Raw genomic sequence first — 23,519 nt, 5'->3', positions numbered from 1 at the left:
CCCCTAACCAAATGTTATAAACGCACCATGGAAAGTATCCCATCCAGATACTTCACACCTTCGTCTGGCTACTGCTCCGCCCATGACTGAGCACATCATAGAGACCAACCTCCCCTCCATGAACTCAATCTACACTTCCCACTGACTCAGTTAATCAAGCTGTGCACTCAAAGATCCCCACAACCTGGGACATTCTCACTTCTCACCCATTCCTCATCAGGGAGAAGCTCTAAAAAACCTGAAGCCATGTACCACCAGGCTCAACAACGGTTCCCATTCACTGTTATACTGAATGTCCCTGGTGTGATAAGATGGACACCTGACTTCACCATGTAACTCGAGGTGACCTTACACTTTCTCTGGAACCATAATGCTTTGTAACTGTTATTGTTTTACCTTCTATCGCCTCAAAGTACCATTTAATGAATTGATGTATGTGGATGGCACACAAGACAAAATTTTCACTGAACCTCTATACATGACAATAACTAACAGATTCCCCATTTTAATGGTGTGGAAATTATTAGACAGCCTGGGTTGCCGGGTTGGATCTTCTGCAGGGAGAGAAGTGAAGAGTAGAAATTCTTTTCAGAACCCAGATACATGGAAACGATTATCGAACCCAGGTATCAATCCAGGTGAAGTTTGGATCCGCTACCGGGCCAGGTGATGGAGATAAAGTTCCCAGGATACATCTCAATGGATGGGTTCAGTCCCGGCCTCACCACCTCATCCTGCTCCTAGGACCACAGCACCAGGAGCTGAGCGGCATTCAGGTTCAACAACGCGGACTCACCCGGCAGGTTCCGTCCAGGAATTGCGGGGGTGGAAGCGAAGGCCAACTGTTCAGGGAAATAATGGGAATCACTGCCGGACATCGCTCGGGACTGAACTTGATTCTCACCAATGGGACCTCATTGGTCTCACCCCGCAGAGAATGATCTCTCTCCCGGCTCCCCGCCCCAGGGGGGCGATGTCGCTCTCCTGATCCCAACCCCACAAACGATCCGCTGCATCCATCCACACAAAAAAAAAAATCACTGCCCATCCAGGGACTGAGCATGTGCAATGTGATTGTACGTCATAGAGCGGGGTCAGGGCCTCAGAAACAATCCTGCGGATGCTGCTGATCTGTAGTAAAAATGGAGCGGGGAACAGGGTCATGTGATGGGTGCAGGGTTTCTCATTTAAACCAGTGACTCTGCTCCTCGCTCCTCACATGCTGCCCGATCCACCCGCCACAATTTCCACATTTCAAATTTACACCAGCTACATTTTTAATTTTTCTCTCTGCATCTACCCTGTCCCATCCCTGCACCTCCTGGGTCACAGAGATAGGGTTTCGATTCCCATTACTGGGCAACAGACAATTCAGACCCAAAAAGGAACTGTGCATTCAAACCACTTCTATCTTTACAAACACTAATATCTATTTACATTCCCCCGGGCTCACTGGACAGGAACACTGAAACATCAAGTGAGAAACAGCAGGAGGTGGCCATTCAGCCCCTCCAACCATTAACAAGATGACAGCTGCTCCATGTTCCGTCCCAATCTTCATTTCTTCGATCCCTTAGGTCTGCAAACATCTGTTGACCTCTGCCACTATTTCAATCTGGATCCACCTGGATCCACCTCTCACTCCCCAGCTCTTGCCCCATCCCCACCCCTCACCTCTTTTCTCTGATTATTTCCCGTCCACTCTCAGTCCAGAGGGAGGGTCTCGGCCCGAAATGTTGACGGTCCATTTCCCTCCACAGATGCTGCCCGAGCCACTGAGTTCCTCCGGCAGTTTGTTCTTTGGTCTGTATAACCCATGTTCGTATGGGGGCGGGGGGGGGGGGGGGAGAGCAGGATTTTACTCCATATTCCAGGTGCAATCTCAACAAGGCTCAGATAATTGTTAAAGTCATTTTCAGCCTTACACCAATGAGTACTTCTGACTTCCTTCCCCACCCACCCACCCACTGTACCTCAGTCTCTCACCATTTTTACACACTCAGTGTTTCTGTTTCTCCTACAGAAGTGGTGATCTCACTATTCCCACATTGGGCTCCAGCTGACATGTTGTTCCCACTCACTCCTTTTGCCTCCATCACGCTGAAACCTCTCGACAAGAGACATAGAACATCAACCAGTACAGCACAGGAACAGGCCTTTGGCCCTCAATGTTGTGCTCAACCAATTAAATTTGCTATCAAAATGTTAAAGAATCAAATCCCCTTCTGCTTACAAAATGTCCATATTCTTCGATTTTCCTCACGTTCATGTGCCTATCAAAATGTCTGTAGAAAGTCCCCAATGTGTCTGCCTCTACCACCACCCCACGCAGCACATTCCAGCGACCCAGCACTCTGTGTTAGAAACACCTGACCAACACATCTCTTTTAAAATTTCCCCTCTCACCTTAAATGCATGGCCTCTGGTGTTAAACATTTCTACCATTGTAAAAAAAATTCTCTGTCGACTCTATCTATGACCCTCATAATCTTTATAATCTCACACCAGCCTGCGCCGCTCTGGAGAAAACAACTCAAGTTTGTCCAACCTCTCATCACAGCTCATGCCCTCTAACCCAGGTAAACCTCTTCTGCACCCTCTCCAAAGCCCCGTCATCCTTCCTCGAATAGAGCGACCAGAACTGTATGAGATATGCCAGATGTGGTCTAACTAGTTTAATAAAGCTGCAACACAACTTCCCGACTTTTGAACTCAATCCCTTGAATAATAAAGTTAAGCACGCCGTTTGCCTTCTTAACCACCCGATCAATCTGTGCAGTCGTTTTCAGAAAGCGATGAACTTGGACTCTAAGATCCCTCCGATCATCAACACTGCTAAGGGTCTTGCATTTACATTCGACCTACCGAGGTGCCAAGATGATCATTACTACTGAAATCTCACTGAGTTGTCTCAGGTCCTGTTGAATTTATTGCCAAGTGCACAAGTATGGGAAGGTACAGGGACAGAGAAACACTGACTTGTAGCAGCATCACAGGCAAGTACATTCAGATAACACACAGAACATAAATTACACAATTCTGTGTCAGTCACAATAAAAATATCGGTTTTACGTCATTAACAACATATAAATATACACTTTGTGCTGATAACAGACTTGGAAATGTTGAATTTCCTCTCTCAGCCAAATTGTCGACAGTTTAGGAACAACTGGGCTCCAAGCACCGGTCCCTACAATACCCACTGGGAAATCCTGAAGGCCCACAAAGGGTCTTGTTATTCATTCTTTTTAAACACATAGACAACAGGAACAGCAGCAGGCCACTTGGCCCTTCTTGTCAGCCTTGTTATTCAATAAGACCTTGGGCTGGTCCATCCTTGCTCCCCAACACCAATCCGTTTTCCACTTTCCCCAGGCAATTGGCCCCACTTGCAAGTCAACAATCTGCCGGTGTTTGCCCCCCAATGTGGTGAATCCCTCTGCTCGCCACCACCGTGGGCTCAGACATTTCCACAGATGAGTCCCTCCTGTCCCCACCGGGACAAACATCCTGTCCGCCCCCTCTCTCACCATCTTCATCCTTTCAATAAAATCCCCCTCTCCCTCCCCGGGGAACCGGCATCAAACCGACGGGCCGAGCGGTCTCCTCCTACCTCTCAGCGATACATCAGACTCCGGCCGCAGGAGATGCTTCACAAACGCCCCAACTTCCCTCGGAGGGAATTGGAAATACAGGTTTCCCCCACCATCCGAAGGTAGAGCGTTCCTATGAAACGGTTCATAAGCCGGAATGTCGTAAAGCGAAGAAGCAATTACCATTTATTTATATGGGAAAAATTTGTGAGCGTTCGTAGACCCAAAAATAACCTACCAAATCATGCCAAATAACACATAAAACCTAAAATAACAGTAACATATAGTAAGAGCAGGAATGATACAATAAATACACAGCCTATATAAAGTAGAAATACTTTTCCACAATCATTGCCGGCACTGTTCTCCGTAGTGAAAATCTGATGCAAGCGCTATTGGCAAAAACACTCTCTCCAGTAACCTTTAAACTAGGAAGCTGCCAAATCATACCAAATAACACGTAAAAATATACAGCCTATATAAAGTAGAAATAATGTATGTACAGTGTAGTATCACTTACGGGAATCAGGAAGACAGCGCAGAGCACACTGATGATGGTGTGTTAGACTGAGTCGTCAGAGTTTGGGTGGTGCAGTTGCCCCCACCCTCCGGGCTGCCAACCGATACCAATCCGTGAAGAATGCAGAGGTCCAGCGGTGGCCGGGAGGCACACAGCACATCTTTAAGAAAAAAGGCGAAAAAAACAAGCTAATTAATTACGTGCCGGGCCGCACCTAATTAATTTGCTTGTTTATTTCAGCTTTTTTCTTACAGATGTGCTGTGTGCCTCCCGGCTACCGCTGCATTCTCCGTGAATCGGTATCTGTCCACGGCCTGGGGGTTGGGGTGGTGGGACACTGGGGTGTCATCTCATCGTCGTCTGTTTCCATTAGGGCAGGCAGCTCATCTTCTCCGATGACTGCCCGCCTCGATGTCGAAGGTCGAGGTTCATCATCTGCTGTGGAAGGCTTGCTTGACTGCTGAGCCTCGCGCATTTTTCTTTCATACAGTTCTTTGTAAGCACTCAAACCATCTTGCAAATACTGTATGCCCTAAACCGACGTACCCTTTCAAAATTAAAGTTATACTTTATCATTGCAGCGAAAATCTCACGCAGTTGCTTCACATTCAGTTCCTGGACGACTTCACTTTCGCTACTGAATTTGGTTTCGATTGTTATCCTTTCCTCTTCCAATTGCATCAGCTCTTCATCTATCAGTTCTTGGTCATGGGATGCCAAAACCTCTTCAACATCATCTTCCTCAGCTTCCACAAGCCAAACTCACTTTGTCCTCACTTCACTCACCACGATTGAAACACTTAATTATGTCTAGTTTTACGCTAAGTGTAACACCCTTATGAGCTCTTTTAGGCTTTTGCAATACCTTAGAACTCATCTTGCAAACTGCTACTCACAGGCACATGTTTAAGCAATGCTGGCGAGAATGCAGTTCCGAATCCGGGGGGAGAGCAGCTGCTCGGGGCATGCACTGCCTTTTTATTGCACGCTGCCTTTCTTTGTAACAGTGAAAACACCTTCTGTTAGCGAAATCAGGTAACTAATGTAGGTCTTTCATAATAGTGAGGTTTCATAAAGCGAACGTTCAAAAAGCGGGGGACACCTGTGAATCAAAAAGCGGGACATTTACTTTGAGGTTTTTTCTGCTTTGACCAGCAGATCGGGGAGGGGTTAACACCCCCTCGGCTGGTCCGCCTCCGCTATTGGGTGTCATCAGTGATTCACATCTCTTCCCATCAATAGGAATAACACAGCTTGTAAGTGCTCTGTTGAGAGTGCCAGTGGGTGTAGGGTGACGCGATTAGTACTTCAGTTGTTAACCTGTCTCAGCGTGAGCTGGGCAGCGTGTGTACGACGTAAGGTACCGCACACGTGACATCAGGTCCTGGTGTAGGGGGACACTAAATGGACGTTTATTTTGATTTCAGAGGGACAACAAAATCAATCATGGGATTCGCCTGGTTGTGCCATGTTACTGGTTGAGTAGGTAGTGTGCTGTTTGTCTCGAGTTGGGTCACAAAAACCTAAGTTTTTTGTGGAGGATTTTCTAGGCTGATCTGGTTTCACTAGTTTAATCAGTGCAGGTGTCTCACTATTCAGTATTTTGGAAGAAGAACAACTGTTTTATTAATGTAACCTAGAATTTCCAGCCGGGTCTACACATGGTGTTTTAGACAACAGAAGACCTCTCGTCCCTGCAGTCTCTGTATCCTGGTAAACTCAACACCCTGACAATGTGGATCATAGATACCCCTTCCTCTCAGAGTCAGGGGATCACTCAGACAGCTGATCACTGAGTGGATTTATATTTGTTGATTGTTAAAGTTTGTCAGAGTCGGATGGATGGAGTTGATGTAGAGGTCGGGAGTGTCACAGAATGCCCACGCCTTGTCCCTCCGGCTTCCAGCCACTGGGGGCTCCGCGGGGCTCTCTTCTTAATTCTCCAGAAATATTCTGACAGTGTGGAAATGATTTCAATATTCATGGCTGTATCAACATCCAGCAAATCGTTCCTTTCAACTAACTCCGCCCACACGCGGGCTCTCGCTGATTTTTCGTAGTGATGGCAATGCATAAATTGCAAGAAGAACTCAGCAGTCCTGGCAGCATCCGTGGAGGGAAATAAACAGTCGACGTAAAACGCAAACACGAGGAAATCTGCAGATGCTGGATATTCAAGTCACACACATCAAAGTTCCTGGTGAACGCAGCAGGCCAGGCAGCATCTCTAGGAAGAGGTACAGTCAACGTTTCGGGCCGAGACCCTTCGTCAGGACTAACTGAAAGGAGAGCTAGTAAGAGATTTGAAACTTCAACATTTCTGGAAAGGAAGGGCGAAGGAGCCAGATGACTGATTGATTAGAAAGGTGCGGACTGTTATCCTGTGAGACTCAGTGGTGTCCGTGTGTCAGCAGCTGCCTGTCCGCGCACATTCCTCACACGGGAGTGGCCTTTCTTCTGAAATTAAATCCAATTTATCCGACAATTCACTATCATTAGAGAATGAGCAAAGTCGCTTTAACCGTTTTTCCTGCAGGGAAACCGATAAAACCTATACCCTGCTACAGGAGACACCACTTGCATCTGATGCTGTAACCGGATGGCGTTCGGTGCGGTACCGGGTAATCACAGTCTGACTTCCCGAGTGAGCAGCAATGGAAGTGGACTAGTGTGCTTAACCTGCGCGGCTAGATCAGCCTAAGATGCCGTATTAATTGACATTTTTGGGCACCAATGGAGCTAAGTAACTCGCACGTCGGTTGTCTGACAGATGACGGGCGCATAAAGTTTCCCAAACGGGCTCATCGCGAGTCCGGAACCGCAAGGGTAACGAGCTCCGCGAGAGCGCGCATGTCGGGCAGCGGGCGGGGCGGGGCCAGAAACTGGAGCACGAGAGCCCCAGGGAGTCTGCACCGGGATTAACAGGGAACGGGGAGCGTGTCTGATACCCACCGCACGTCCAGCTCAGCAAGTTAGTCATAAATTCGATCCTTTAACACAGCTGGGGTGCATAAATAACGCACAAAGCTGGACGTAAATAATTAATGTTTGCTTTCAGTTCAACTGCATAAATAAAATCCTATCTCCCTTCGTGTGGTAAACCATGTATATATGTTGTAACTCGGTTACCTGTCTGGACACACCCCTCTGCTGACTGTCCCTGTGGCTCCTCCCACAGAGTCCTGTATAAAGGTGTTCACCTTGCCCCTCCCCCTCAGTCCGGGGGCAGACACTCACTGTGGAGGTCGTATTGTACAGCGAATAAAAGCCTTTCAGTATTTTACCAAACCTCAGTCTTTTGGAGTAATTGAAGGTGCTTCACTTCGCATGCAGTCATTATACTAAATTACACTAATTAAATTGTCAGAGCTTTTCTATTCAACATAGCAACACGCATAACTGGACCATACCGCCCCTCAAAACTGCTGCTGCAGATCATGAAATCATGTCTGATCAGATCTAAAATTTCATTGCGTATTTCCCCATGTCTATTCCGGTAATACATCAAACCCGACGTTTATCAAGAATCTCGGCCTTTGACAGAATCAAAGACTTTGCTTCCACTGGCAATTGACGAGAAGAGTTCAGATTGATCACAATCGACACAGGAACAATAAATGTATTCGTCTGAAATAAGAAACTCTGAAAACGGAACAGGTGTTTGCTGTACAGCTCTCGCACCCTTGCTTTGAAACAGGAGGCGATTGTTCTGGAGCTGATGTTAATCTTTACCTAACCTGTGGAAAATGTAAATCATGCAAGCAGGAAACAATTGGAACACAAAAGGCACCACAGCCAGAAGTGGCTTAAAGAGAACAAAAGTCTCCTTGATCGTTGATCCAATGCACAGACAACTGGTTGTTTGGAAATAAAGATCGGAAATAAATATCAGAAGCTGAATTATTCTCACCTTAATTCCCGAAGAATACGCCGACAGTGTGGATACTGTGTATCGTTTTTTACAAATAGCCCGCCCACCGCCCCACACGGATCTCTCGTAACCATGGTAACACACACAACACCGGAGGAACTCAGCAGGTCAGGCAGCTCTATGGATGGGTGTAAACAGTCGACATTGCGGACCGAGTCCCTTCATCAGGACTGGAATGGAAAGGGGAAGCGGGCAGATGATTGACTGATTTGGAAGGTGAGGCTTGTTGTTCTGTGAGACTTGGTGCTCAGGGTCTGCGTGCAGGCAGCTGCCTGTCCCTGTACATTCCTCAGAACAGGGAGCGGCCGTTCCGCTGAAATCAAATCCAAACCGGCTCGACAAAACACTGTCATTCAAGCGTGAAGAAAGTTTAATATTGTATTTAACCCTTCCTGCTACAGGAAAAAGCCATATAACCAGTGACTCGATGTAAAGGACATTACCTAGGATCTCGAAGGTCGACTGAGGTGCTCCCGGTGCGGCCTCCTCTACATCAGTGAAACCCGACGCAGCTTTGTCGAGCACCTCCGCTCCATCCACCACAACAGACAGGATCTCCCAGTAGCCACCCACTTCACCTCTGCTTCCCACCCCATTCAGATATGTCCACACATGGCCTCCTCTACTAAACTCAGGTTGGAGGAGCAACACATCATATACCGTCTAGGTAGTCTCTAGCCCCTTGGTATGAACATAGAATTCTCCAACTTCCAGTAATTCCCTCCCCCTCCCTTGCTCTATCCCAGTTTCACTCTGCCCCCTCCCCCAGCTGCCTATCACCTCCCTCTTGGTTCCCCCTCCTTCTACTACCCATTGTCTTCTCCCCTATTCCTGCCTGTCACCTCCCTGCCTCCCCTCCGCCACCCCTTTATCTTTCCCCTTACTGGTTTTTCACCTGGAACCTACTAACCTTCTCCTTCCCACCCTCCCCGCACAATACTTCAAATTAGGCCTCATAACCCTCTTAAATCATGCAATCTCCTGTACTGAATACTTTAATTTATGACCAATGTGCCAAAGATTTCTTTACTACCTTATCTAGGTGTGCAGCCACTTTCAATGAATTGTGGACCTGTGTTCCTGGACGTTTTTGTTCTATCCCAATCCTCAGGTCCCTACTGTTCACTGTGTGAGACCCATCCTGGTTGATCTCAACCGAAGTGCAACAGCTCGCAGGCCTGCATTCAATCCCATCTGCCATTATCAGCCCATTTCCCACCTGATGCAGATTCCTCTGCAAGCTCTGATAGTCTTTCTCGCACCCAAACCTTGGTGTCATCTGCAAATTTGCTGATCCAGTTAATCTAATTGTCATCAAGATCATCGATATCGTTGACAAACAACAACAGATATCAGCACCGATCCCTGCGGAATTCCACCAGTCACAGGTCTCCAGTCAGAGCGGCAACCATCTGCTACCACTATTTGCCTTCCTCCTCCATGCCAACGTCTACTCCCATTTACTACCTCACCCTCAACACCAAGAGAATAAAATTTATTGGTCAACACCCTATGCAGGACCTTGTCAAATGCCCATTTAGAAAATATCCAGTGCCTTTCCTTCATCAACCTCCCTGATAACAATCTTCGTACCTTCTTCAAAAAACTCAGTAAGATTGTCTAGAACCGAAAAAGTCATGTTGGATACAGTATCCCTAATCAGTCCTGTTTATTTAAATACTCCTATATCCCGTCCTTCCAATGCCTTCACATGGCTGATATCAGGCGCACCAGCCTATCATTTCCTGGTTTAATTTTGGAGCCTTTTTTAAACAGCGGATCAAAATTAGCTATCCTCCAATCCTCTGGTACCTCTCCTGTCTTTGAGCATAACATAAACATATCGGCTATGTCCCTGTAATTTCTGCATTCGCCTCCATCGGGATCCGACGGCTGAACTTCTCAGTCACTGGGGATATATCCACTCGAATTTGCCCAATATGCCAAACACTTACTCATCCATAATCCGGATAATATCCATGGTCTCAGTTCTCCTTTGCCTCACTTCTATAGATTCTTTTCCCGAGTGAACACAGAAGCAAAAATCCACTTAAGAACTGCTCTATCTTTTTTTGCTCCATGCATACATTACCATTCTAATAATCCAGATGATCAATTGTGCACCCTGCAATCTTTTGCTTTTAAAAGATCGGTATAATCCCTCACCTTGTCTGCTAGGACAACCTGATGCCACCCGATAGCCATTCTTTCCTCAATGTTATCTTGCATTTCCTCGACTCCATAAGTGCCTCAATTTTTTCTTACCTGCCTACACCTGTTATGCGCCTATTTTTTTTTCTATACCAAGGCCTCAATTTCTCTTCAAAAACTTTTATATTTACCTTTTATTTGGACAGGCACATTGAAGTCTACAAATTTTATCTTTCAAGGTCTCCCACTTACCAAGTACCCATTTGCTAGAATATAGCCAATTCACACTAGTCAGAATCTTTCTGATAACATCAAAATTGTTCTTTCTCCAATTTAGAATCTCAACCCATGGAGCAGAGCTATCGTTGTCCACACTTCCTTTGAATCTGATGACATTATGATCACCGATACAAAGAATTTCCCTACACAGACTTCTGTTACATGTGTCCTGTCTCAGTCCCTAATGGGAGATCAAGTATCACACTTGTGTCTTTTGGACTTCAATGTACTGATTAACGTAATTTTCCTGAAGACATTTGTCAAATACATGAGTACATCTACTCAATATACAGCATGAGAGTTCCCGTCTATATTTGGAAGGTTAAATTCAAATTATAACAAATTATGTTTCTTGCAATTTTCTGCAATGTCTACTAATTTGTTCCTGTAAATCCCTCAGACTCTTGGGTGGTCTATAAGACAGACCCATTAACATGTTTAAACAATTTTACTTTCTCCAATCTATCCATAAGACCTCACTGGATGAGTTCTCCGATCTGTCCTTACTGCACACTGCCATGACATTTTCCCTGAGTAGTGAAGCCACCCTGCCCCTTTAATCCCTCACACTCTGCCATGTCAAAAACAACATAACCCCAGAAAATCAAGCTGCCAGTGTTCGGCAAGCTATTGTCAGTAATGGTGACAATATCATAATTCCACGTGTTTATCCATGACCTAAGCTCATCCGTCTTTCCTTCAATACTTGCTGCATTGAAATATACACAGCTCAGAACATGAGTCACAACATGGTTAACCTTCGATTCCTGACTCTGTCTGAGGTCTTAACAAAATCTATTTGAGAAACTTAGATAGGTACAAGGATGGGAGGGAATGGAGGGCAGGTCAATGGAACTCAACAGATTAACAGTTCGACAGGGAGACTGGGAACTGTGCACAGTAGAAATCCCGGTGTGGGAAAGGGAGAGTAGGAATCATTCGCCGTAAAGCAGCCACTGTGGGATATGGAGACCAAGAATGATGCGTGATAATATCCAAAGACTGAGAATTGTTTGTGGAAAAATCCCCATGTGGGATTGGAGACCGGGAAATGCGCGTGGTATAAACCGCCACTGTGGAATATCAAGACCGGGAACCACAATCTCAGGGTGGATTTGTTCAGTGACTTGTGATCAGCCATGATGAACATCCTTGCAGTTGTGGATGAATAAATATTTAATCCAATAATTCTGGCCTCCCTCACTCATCGAAGCCTCCTCACCACCACTCTTCACCCTGCTCTCTTCTCCATGCCTCTGCCTCACCCTCCACACTCGCCCCACTCTACTCACCACCCATCAACCTCGCCATCCTTTCTCATCATCCCCCCTGGTGCTCACCCTCATATCCCTCCGCACCCCACACCTTCACTCCTTCTGCCCCAATCCCATCTCCCTCACTGCTCAGTCATTGATGTCATTCTCACTCGCCCGTCTTTCCTCGTCGCCCAACTCGGTCACACATCCTCCGCAATGTACAGCTAACCACCCCACCTCCTCACTACCCATCTCACACATCCCTCCATGCCAACCTCGTCACACCCCTCCTTACTCACTGCCCCTCTCACTCACCCATTCCTCCTCGATGCCTCCTGCACACCCCTCCTTTGACATCCCATTCACTCGCCCTTCCTTGAAATATTTATTCCACCTTCCCCTCCTACTCTCCCTAACCCCATCTCCTACTCCTGTCACTCCTTCACTCTCCCCACCATTTACTCCTTCCACAGTCTCGCTCGCCTCTCTCTCTCTGCCTTTCCTTCATCCTCTCTGCTATTCCAATCCCCTCTCTCTACGCCTCCCATTACCCTCTCACCATTCATCCATCCCTCTCACTCCCTCTGTCACTCTCCCCCCTTTTTGTTCCTCTCTCTCTCTCTGCCCATTCTTTCCCTCTGACCCTTTCCCACTCTCTCCCCTCTTTCTAGACCTCTCACCCTGCTTTCTCTCTCCCCACCTCACTCCCCCTGTCCTTCTCCCCTTCATTCCCTCCCCACCTCTCACTCTCTTACTCCACCTCTCTCTTGCCTTCTCCCTTCATTCCCCATCTCTCACTCTCCCTCGCTCTACTTCCCCCACATAATTTCAGCTTCCCCCTCTCCACCTTCCACACACTCACCTTGCCCTTCCCCTTACCCTGCTCACCCCATCACTCTCCCCCTTACCATCACAGTCTCCCCCTTGTACTCACCCTTACATCAACAGCAGTTAAATGTTTAGTGGGAACTGTGACTGTGAACGCTGCAGGTTCCATACCCGAGGCTAATGTTCTTTAATTTAAAGAATGTCGCAGTTGGGAATGGCACAGACTGGTTTATTTGAAGGAATCTTGAAAAAAAAAAGGCAACTACAGATGATGAGAGTTGAGGTAAAAATAAAATGTTGTAAACTCACAGCAAACAGGGCAGCAAATGTAACTGGTAACGTTATGGGTTCGAGACCCTAGGTCATGTTCTTTATATCACATTAAAGGCTCTATCACTCCATCCTGCAGCAGAAATGGTTAAATACAATATTAAAGTGACTTTGTTCACACTCAAATGAGAGTGAGTTGTCAAACCTGTTCCATTTGATTTCAGCAGTTGTGAGGAAAGTGTGTCTGGCAGTTTGCAATGATATCAAAACGCTGTTGGACAATTCTTGGGGAATTACTGTGTGAATCCTTCAACTTTTGGTATTCATCATAAGTTCCCATTAAAAGAAAGGGCGGGGATGTAAAGACACAAAAACATTAGGTAGCCGGGAGGAGGTAAATTTAGTCAAGAAGGAAAAGGAAACATGTAAAGCTTCAGAGTTAGGATCAAACGAAACACATGAGGAGTATAAAGGCACCAGAAAATAACTAAAAAAGGGAATTATGAAAGCAAGAGAGGTCATGAAAAATTCTTGGCAAGTTGGATGAACGTGAATCCTAAGCCATTCTATACATTCATCAAGAGCAGGGGGATAACTAGGAAGAGAACCGTAATGCGTTCTCTTCAGTAATCATCTCGAATCACATCAGGCTGGCACCATCCCCAGCATTCACAAAACTGCATGTTATATTATATCAAAGAAGACCTCACAAATAACTACCTTGGAATGGATCTCTACTTTAGAAGATGACCTGAAGCATCTTTGTGCCTACTTTAAAAACATAGAAAGCAAAGCAACTTTATCTCACAAAATGGAGGATATAAAACAGTTCCACAAAATGGCAGCTTCCATCTCCAAACACGAGGCAGGAGCAAAGACAATTGATCTGTCTGCTTCCACTGTCCTTGACCCACTCGACTTTTGACATTTTCTTCCACCATCGTTAACAAATTGACAATAATGAGTTAAATTGCTCCCAATTATCACCGTCATTCTGTATTGATATAAAATTACAGTGCCACAGTGTGTCCAAATATGTCAGTAGATCAACTGCTGAGATATTTATCAAATTAACATTATACAGACAGGCTGCAACAGGGACAGGAGTAAACTGTCCAGATGCACCGACCTCATAACACAGCCAAACGGGTTCTCATCCCGCATAACCTCGCCCCTGAGATAATGAATTTGATTACTGGTGTCCCATTCTGCACCCCATCCTGGGACACTGTTGGCATTACAGGTGTCTGAAACCGAGCCCCACTTGCGTCTTTGAATAACATTATGGTGCACCATTCTGCACCCCATCATGGGACGCTGATGGCATTTATAGAGACCCTTACTGAGACTAATCCTGGGGCATTGTGGGAAAATGTTTGTGTTTCCATCGATTTTGGGAGAGAGAGGATGTGGTGAGTGCAGTCGTCACAGAGAGTTACAAGGGATTTCAGCCAACCTAGAACAACAGGAGTTGTATTCTATGAATGTCTCGGAGATGGGGTTGTTTTCGCTGCAGTTGGAAGTTTCCACATCCCTTAAGAGGCTAACAATTATACCAGTGCCCAAGAAGAGCAGTGTGAGTTGCATTAAGGACTATCATCCATAGCAATCACAGCTACTGTGATAAAATGCTTTGAGAGGTTTGCGATGGCTGGAATTAGCTCTGCTTATTGCAATTTTCCTGTATCCGTAATAGGTCACAATGCGAACTCATCGGATCATCACGAGGCTTGTTTCTCGACTAGAGCTCAGCGTGTAATGCAATTATTCCTATAGTTCTGATCAAAAATCTCAAACCCCTGGGACTTTCTGCCTCCCTCTATAACTGGATCCTCGTTTTCCTCACCGGAAAACCACAATCTGTGCAGATTGAAAATAACGCCTGCACATCGCTAACAATCAATACTGGTGCACCTCAAGGATATGTGCTTCGCTCACTGCTCCACTCTCTCTGCACCCATGGCTGTGCGGCTAAGCACAGCTCAAATGCCAGTGACAAACTTGCTAATAACACTGCTATTATTGACAGATTTTCAGATGGCAAGAAGGCAAACAGGAGTGAGATATATCACCTAGGTGAGTGGTGTTCCAGCAACAACCTTGCACTCAACATCGGTAAGACCAACGCACTAATTGCGGACTTCTGAACGGGTAAGATGAGGGCACAGACACACCAATCGTCATTGATCGGTCAGCAGTGGAAAAAGTGAGCGACTTCATGTTCCTGTGTGTCAACATCTCTGAGGATCTATCCAGTGCCCAGCGTATCGATGCAAAGAATGCACATCAGCGACTATACTTCATTAGGAGTTTGACGAGATTTGGGATGTGACCAAAGACTCGCAGATTTCTACAGTTGTACCACAAATATTGTTCTAACTGGCTGCACATCACTTGATATGGTGGGGTGGGGTAAGTGGAGAAGCTACTGCACAGGACCGAAATACTGTCAGGAATGTTGTCAATTCAGTCAGCTCCATCATGGGCAGTGGTCTCCGTAGCATCCAGGACATCGTCATGGAGCGATGCCTCAAAACAGCAGCATCAGTCATTAGGGATCTGCTTCACCAAGGACATGCCCTTTTCTCATTGGTATCACCAGGAAGGTGGTACAGGAGATTGAGGGCACACACTCAACGAGTCAGGAACCGTTTCCTTCCCTCTGCCAATTGATTTCTGAATTGACATGGAACCCATGAACCTACTTCACTAAATTCATTTTTGCAATACTTATTTAATTTAACTTTTAGTAACAGATACTTACTGTAATACAGTTTCTTTCTATTATTATATATTGAATTGTACTGCTGTCACAAAGCCAATAATGTTGAAATATATGCCTATGATATGACACATCGTCCTGATGACTCTTCGGGGATTAATTCTGATTGGTCCATCGGGCTGAAGATCCACTTCCCATGTTCTTCTCCGTTCCCCAATAACAAACTGTGCAGATAGACAGACAAAGATCACATTCCCTATCCCTGGGACCCAATCACAGCCGCTGTGGGGCAGTAATGCCACTGCTCTGCTCGTTGGAGATGGGAAACCATCTTTTTCATTTCACTTTCCACACAGCCAGACTCTGGACATTGCCGATTTGGGGCTGTGTTCAGAGGGATATCCCAGGCTTTTTGAAGCAGACTCGCTCCACTGCCCTGAGAGGACACTTGCAGTGTGGACGGTGCTGCAGCAGCCCCGGGGACATCAGATCCTGGACTCAGACACTGGGCATTGGGCAACAGCACAACTGTATAATTTCATATTTCATAACTTTCATGGTTAGTTTCTCCCCGGAGCAGCAAAAGTATAACGTGCAAGAATGTTGTTGGTCAGTTATCAGACTGGGACAACGAGACAATTACTGCTCTAGGAAAAAGAGCAGTTACTTTACTGAATTAAAAATATATAGTTTAGTACAATTTAGCAAGACATTTGGCAGAGTCTCACATGGCAGATTAGTCAAGAAGGTCCAGGGGTTTGGCATTCAGGATGAGGTGGCAAACTGACTTCGACATTGGTTTCACGGGAGAGCCAGTAAGTGGTGCAAGATGGTTTGACTCTCTGACTGGAGACCAATGACTCGTGGAGTGCAGCGGGGTTCAGTGCTGGGTTCATTATTGCTCATCATCTCTGTCAACGATCTGGATGATTTAATTACTGCAATAGTTATAGAACATAGAATAGTACAGCACAGTACAGACCCTTCAGCCCACAATGTTGTGCCAACCCTCAAACCCTGCCTCCCAGATAAGCCCCTACCTTAAATTCCTCCATATACCTGTCTAGTGGTCTCTTAAACTTCACTAGTGTATCTGCCTCCACCACTGACTCAGGCAGTGCATTCCACGCACCAACCACTCTCTGAGTGAAATATCTTCCTCTAATATCCCCCTTGAACTTCCCACCCATTACCTTAAAGCCATGTCCTCTTGTATTAAGCAGTGGTGCCCTGGGGAAGAGGCACTGGCTATCCACTCTATCTATTCCTCTTATTATCTTGTACACCTCTATCATGCCTCCTCTCATCCTCCTTCTCTCCAAAGAGTAAAGTCCTAGCTCCCTTAATCTCTGATCATAATCCATACTCTCTAAACCAGGCAGCATCCTGGTAAATCTCCTCTGTACCCTTTCCAATGCTTCCACATCCTTCCTATAGTGAGGCCACCAGAACTGGATACAGTACTCCAAGTGTGGCCTAACCAGAGTTTTATAGAGCTGCATCATTACATCACGACTCTTAAACTCTATCTCTCGACTTATGAAAGCTAACACCCCATAAGCTTTCTTAACTACCCTATCCACCTGTGAAGCAACTTTCAGGGATCTGTGGACATGTACCCCGAGATCCCTCTGCTCCTCCACACTACCAAGTATCCTGCCATTTACTTTGTACTCTGCCTTGGAGTTTGTCCTTCCAAAGTGTACCACCTCACGCTTCTCCGGGTTGAACTCCATCTGCCACTTCTCAGCCCACTTCTGCATCCTATCAATGTCTCTCTGCAATCTTTGACAATCCTCTACACTATCTACAACACCACCAACCTTTGTGTCATCTGCAAACTTACCAACCCACCCTTCTACCCCCACATCCAGGTCGTTAATAAAAATCAGGAAAAGAAGAGGTCCCAGAACAGATCCTTGTGGGACACCACTAGTCACAATCCCTCAATCTGAATGTACTCCCTCCACCATGACCCTCTGCCTTCTGCAGGCAAGCCAATTCTGAATCCACCTGGCCAAACTTCCCTGGATCCCATGCCTTCTGACTTTCTGAATAAGCCTACCGTGTTGAACCTTGTCAAATGTCTTACTAAAATCCATATAGATCACATCCACTGCACTACCCTCATCTATATGCTTGGTTACCTCCTCAAAGAACTATCAGGCTTGTTAGACATAATCTGCCCTTCACAAAGCCATGCTGACTGTCCCTGATCAGACCATGATTCTCTAAATGCCCATAGGTCCTATCTCTAAGAATTTTTTCCGACAGCTTTCCCACCACAGACGTAAGGCTCACTGGTCTATTATTACCTGGACTATGCCTACTACCTTTTTTGAACAAAGGGACAACATTCACCTCCCTCCAATCCTCCGGTACCATTCCCGTGGACAACAAGGATATAAAGATCCTAGCCAGAGGCTCAGCAATCTCTTCCCTTGTTTTTTGTTCAGCAACAGGTTATTTGCCTTGGTCCGTACTCATTAAATTAGTTTACAGTAACTCTGTAGTCAGAGCTTTTCTTGTGAACATACCAGGCAGAAATTGGCCACTCAGCCCATCGAACCTCCTGCCCCACGCAGTGAAATCATGGCTTTCATTCCACAATGCCCGCCTGCAGCTTTCTCTAACTGATCACAACTCCACCCACCCCCACCCCCCACTGTCTGCTGTGTCGAGACCTTGAACAGAATCAATGTCTTTGCTTCTGAAGGAAGTTGAGGACATCAGCTCGAAATACCCACAATAAACACAGTCACAATGAGAAAAACAACATGCATTCATCTGAAATGACAAGTTTTGGAAACAGAAGCTGTGTTGGCTAAACGGCTTTTCGCACACTTGCTTTGAAATCGTAACCCCTGATTCAAGAAGTTTTTAACATTGACATAAATTGTGGAAAACTTCAACCGTGCAGACAGGAAAATGCAAGAACACAAATACCACAACCAACAGAAGAGACAAAATAGAGCGATTAACTTCTTGCAATACACACAAAATGCTGGAGGAACTCAGCAGGCCAGGCAGCATCTAGGAAAGGAGTCCTGGCCGAAGGGTTTCAGCCTGAAATGTCCACTGTTCACTCTTCTCCATAGACACTGCCTGGCCTGCTGAGTTTCTCCAGCATTTTGTGTGTGTTTCTCCGATTTCCAGCATCTGCAGCATTTTCTCTTGTTTGCGAATATCTTCTTGGTCACTGATCCAAAACATAGGTAACATGTTGACTGGAAATAAAGATCGGAAATAAATATCAGAAGCTGAATTATTCTCACCTTAATTCACCAAGAATGCTCAGTCTCAGTGTGGGTATGTTTTCATGTCATTTTCTTCTAACTTCATCCCAGACCATCAGGCCAGGGTCATTCAGTAGCTATGGGGGAGGGGCCGGTGTTGCTGTTCAGTGAGACTCACAACGCGATTTTCTGTGTACAAGCTGCTGCCTGTTTGCAAGGCAGATTCCAACTCGCACACATTCCTCAGAGCAGGGAGCAGTTTCTGTGCGGAAAACAAACAAATCGGTTTGATATTTCGCACTCACATTCAACTGTGAACAAAGCTAATTTAATACAGTATTTAAATACTTCTGTTACATGGGGAAAAACAATAAAAACACAATGGTATAGAAAAGAAAGTTCAGCAGTGTCTGCAGTCTGAATGTCTACTTGATAAAATTGCTATCAGTTTTTGAGAGTTTCCGTTATTTTACCTGAAACACCCATCTTCTGTACATATATCTGAATATATATATACACAAGTTAATTAAATAAGTCAATCTGGAGGGGGGGGGAGAGGGGCAGGGGAGAGGGAGAAGTTGGATAGAGGGGGGATACCGAGTGTGAGAGCATTTGAACTGAGAGGGGAGTGTGGGAGAGGAATTTGACCTGTATTCACTCTATCCCATTGTTTGGTTTCTGATGCACCGATCGTACCAATGTCAGGTATACAGTTCCCTAAAATAGAGTAACATTTAGACAGTTCGATAGAGAATGCACTTGGCTTCATAGGAAAAGGCACTGAGTATCGGAGTTGAGAGGTTACGTCACAGTTACACAAGAGGTTGGTGTTGCCGCACTGTGCTTGGTTTTGGTCGCCCTGCAGTAGGAACAATGATATTGAGCTGGAAGGAAGGCAGAGAGAGATTTAAACATACTTTTTTCTCAACAACTTCAATTCCCAAGCCCTGACCATCACATTTTCACCCTGGATGTCCAGTACCTATACACGTCTATTCCCCTGTCAAGAAGATATTTGCTTCTTTCTCCACGAAAGTACCAACCAGCCTCCTCCGTCTGGCAGAACTGGTCCTCACCCTTAACAAGTTCTCCTCTGGCTGCTCTCATTATTTCCAGAATTGAGGGTTAGCCATTGGCACCTGCATGGCCCTCAGCTCTCCATGCTTTTTGTTGGCTACGTAGAACAGTCCATGTTCCAACCCCTTTCAGATAATGTTTCTTTCATTACATTGTCACAAAAACAAAGGAGCTGATTGTGGACGACAGGAGGAATGGAGACAGGCTAACCCCTATTGACATCAATGGATCTGGGGTTGAGAGGGTGAACTGCTTTAAGTTCCTCGGTATAAACATCACCGAGGATCTGACGTGATCTGTATACACCGGCTGTGTGGTGAGAAAGGCACAACAGCACCTCTTTCACCTCAGATGGTTGAAGAAGTTTGGGATGGGCCCCCAAATCCTAGGAACTTTCTACAGGGACACAATTGAGAGCATCCTGACTGGCTGCATCACTGCCTGGTATGGGAACTGTACTTCCCTCAATCGCAGGAACCTGCAGAGAGTGGTGCGGACAGCCCAGCGCATCTGTAGATGTGAACTTCCTACCATAAAGGACATTTAAAAAGGCAGGTGTGTAAAAAGGGCCCGAAGGATCATTGGGGACCCGAGTCACCCCAGCCACAAACTATTCCAGCTGCTACCATCCGGGAAACGGTACCGCAGCATAAAAGCCAGGACCAACAGGCTCCCGGACAGCTTCTTCCACCAGGCCATCAGGCTGCTTAATTCATGCGGACACAACTGTATTTCTATGTTATATTATTGTACATATTTATTATAAATTACTATAAATTGCTCATTGCACATTTAGACAGAGACGCGATGTAAACATTTTTACTCCTCATGTATATGAAGGGTGTAAGTAATAAAGTCATTTCAATTCAATTGACGACTGAATTGGTGCTGCTTTATATATCCATGATCAGGTCATCAATTTCCTCAATGTTGCTTCCAACTTCATCCCATCTTTAGATTCACATTGTCCGTTTCTGAAACCTCTCTCTCATTGCTCGATCTCTGGAAGAAAACTCTTTTATAAATTTACCACGGCTATCTTGACAATAACTCTTTCTGCCCTGCCTCCTGTAAAAATGCTATTCCATTTTTTTTCGTTCCTTCCTCTCTGCTGGATCTGTTCCCAGGGTGAGGCTTTTCACTGATTACAGAGGAAGAGTCGTTTTCTGCCTGAGCCAGATCAGGATGGATTAATCCACAGGGCCTGACTAGGTGTTCTCTCAGATCCTGATGGAGGCAAATGCAGAAATTTACAGGGTCCTAGCAGAGATATTGGCATCATCCTAAGCGACAAGTGAGTAACCGGTGCAATGGAGAATAGTCTATGTTGTTTGGCAGTTCAATCAAGTCTCTAAAAATAACCAAGGAAATTATAGGCCGGTGAGCCTGACATCAGCAGTGGGAAAGTAATTGGATGGTATTCTGAGAGACTGGATTTATACATACTTCAACAGACATGGCCTGATTAATGAGAACCAGCATGTCCAATCAATCCTATACAGTTTTTCAAAAAGGATGTCAGGAAAGTTGAAGGCAGCAAGGCAGTGGATGTTGTTTACATGGGATTGCAAAGCATCAGCCAAGGGGACACCTTGTCAGGCCCTGGAGATTTATCTATCTTAACCTGCCTTGTGACTGCAATCACCCCCTCCTCTGTACACTAAATAGCATCTCTGGCTTCAGTTCTGCTTTGCCTCACTTTTTTAGATTTTGTGTCCCCCCTCCTATGATCTCCCATATTCCATTTGTGGCCACACATAGATTACTATCCTGATCTCCAGGAGGACCAATTTCATTCCTTACAATCCTTGTGCCCTTATCATATCTGTAGATCTCCTAGGATTCTCCTTCATTTTGCCTGCTAGGACAACCTCATTCCTTACTGTAGCTCTCATGTTCTTTCTTTATGCTCTCTTGCATTCCTTACACTCCAAAAGTACCTGATTTATTCCACCGTCCCCATATCTGAGATGCACCTTCTTTTTTAGTTTCTTAACCAGTGCCGCAATAACTCTTGAGAACCAAAGTTCTCTAAGCCTGTTATAATTACCTTTAATTCTGACAAAAAAAACACACACAAGCTTTGTACTCTCAATATTTCACTTACCGTGTGCACCCTTGCTAGAAAACAATCTGTCCAAATGCACACTTGCCAGATCGTTTGTGACACCATTAAAATTGCCCTATCTCTAGTTCAGAATCTGCACCCATGAATCCATAATTACTTTGAAATTAATTGTATTATGATCACTCAATGCAAAGCACTGCCCTACAGAAACTTACTACATCGCTCCTGTCTTATCCCCTATCGGCATCTGTTAGTCTTGCGAGACCTTGGATCTGCGCCTGGAAAGTCTTCACTCTCCAGGGCGCAGGCCTGGGCAAGGTTGTATGGAAGACCAGCAGTTGCCCATGCTGCAAGTCTCCCCTCTCCACGACACCAAGGTTGTCCAAGGGAAGGGCATTAGGACCAATACAGCTTGGCACCAGTGCTGTCGCAGAGCAATGTGTGATTAAGTGCCTTGCTCAAGGACGCAACACATTGCCGCGGCTGGGGCTCGAACTTGCGATCTTCAGGTCGCTAGTCCAATGCCTTAACCACTTGGCCTACTGATTAAGGAAACCTTCCTGAACACATCTGACAAACTCTATCATATCCAGACATTTTACAGTTTTGGAGTCCCAATCTATATGTGAAAAGTTTAAATCACCTACCATAGCAAATTATGTTTCTTGTAGCAGTCTGTGATAAGTTCTACAAGTTTGTCCTCTAAATCTCAGGGATTATCGGATGCTTTGTACTATGGCCTGAATGAAGTGGAATACCATTTTTATTCTTCATTTCCTCCATGAAAGCCTCACTGGACGAGTTCTCCTGCGTGTCCTGACTGAGCACAGTGGTGACATTTTCCCTGAGTAGTAACACGACCCCTCCCCTTTAATCCTTTCCGCTCTGTCCTGTCTACAACTACCGAACCCCTTAATATTGAGCAAGCAATCCTGCCCCTCCTGCAACTAAGTCTAACTAAGAGCTATAACATGATTATTCCATGTGTTGATCCATGCCCTGAGCTCATCTGCCTTGCCTTCCATACTTCTTGCATTAAAATACAAGCATCTTAGAATGTTAGTCACAGCCTTTTGATTGCTGACTTTGTCTGAGGTCTTAAGAATGTCTGTTTGAGGAACTTGGATAAGTACATGGGTGGGTGGGGTACAGAGGTATGGTCAATGGGACTTGATAGATTGACAGTTTGACACAGAGACGGGAACAGTGCCCAGTACAACCCCTGGTGTGGGATAGCCTGATTGGGAATCATGTGTGGCAAAACATCCGGTGTCGGAGAAGGACACAGCAAATGGTGCACAATGGGATACAGAGAATGGGAATTGTGCTTGGTAAAAACCCTGCTGTGGAATTGCAGACTGGGAACCGTGTGCAGTACAATGCCCAGTGTGGGACACAGAGACCGGGAACCGTATTAATACCGTAATTTTTTTTCAGTGACTTGTGATCAGCCATGACTAACGTCCTTGCCACTGTGGATGAATAATTCTGACCAGACACACTGCCTCGCTACTCATTCATGGCTCCCCACCGCCACTCTCCATAACCCTGCTCGCTTCATCCCTCTCTCTCCCTCTCCCTTCCCAAC

The 23,519-nt window shown here is 45.7% G+C and overlaps 1 protein-coding gene across 12 annotated transcripts in view; it reads right to left on the bottom strand.

The window, feature by feature from the left end:
- Positions 1-23,519, bottom strand: part of LOC140208415 (NACHT, LRR and PYD domains-containing protein 3-like) — an 89,196-nt gene that overhangs the window by 51,529 nt on the left and 14,148 nt on the right. For all 12 annotated transcript variants that reach the window (XR_011888765.1, XM_072277090.1, XM_072277082.1 and 9 more), the window contains exon 2: positions 18,826-19,048. The gene's annotated coding sequence lies outside the window, so the exon portion shown is untranslated. The remainder of the gene's footprint in view (positions 1-18,825; positions 19,049-23,519) is intronic.

Source organism: Mobula birostris, chromosome 13, assembly GCF_030028105.1.
Source record: "Mobula birostris isolate sMobBir1 chromosome 13, sMobBir1.hap1, whole genome shotgun sequence".
Lineage (NCBI taxonomy): Eukaryota > Metazoa > Chordata > Chondrichthyes > Myliobatiformes > Myliobatidae > Mobula > Mobula birostris.
This window is presented reverse-complemented; position numbering and strand designations above follow the sequence as displayed.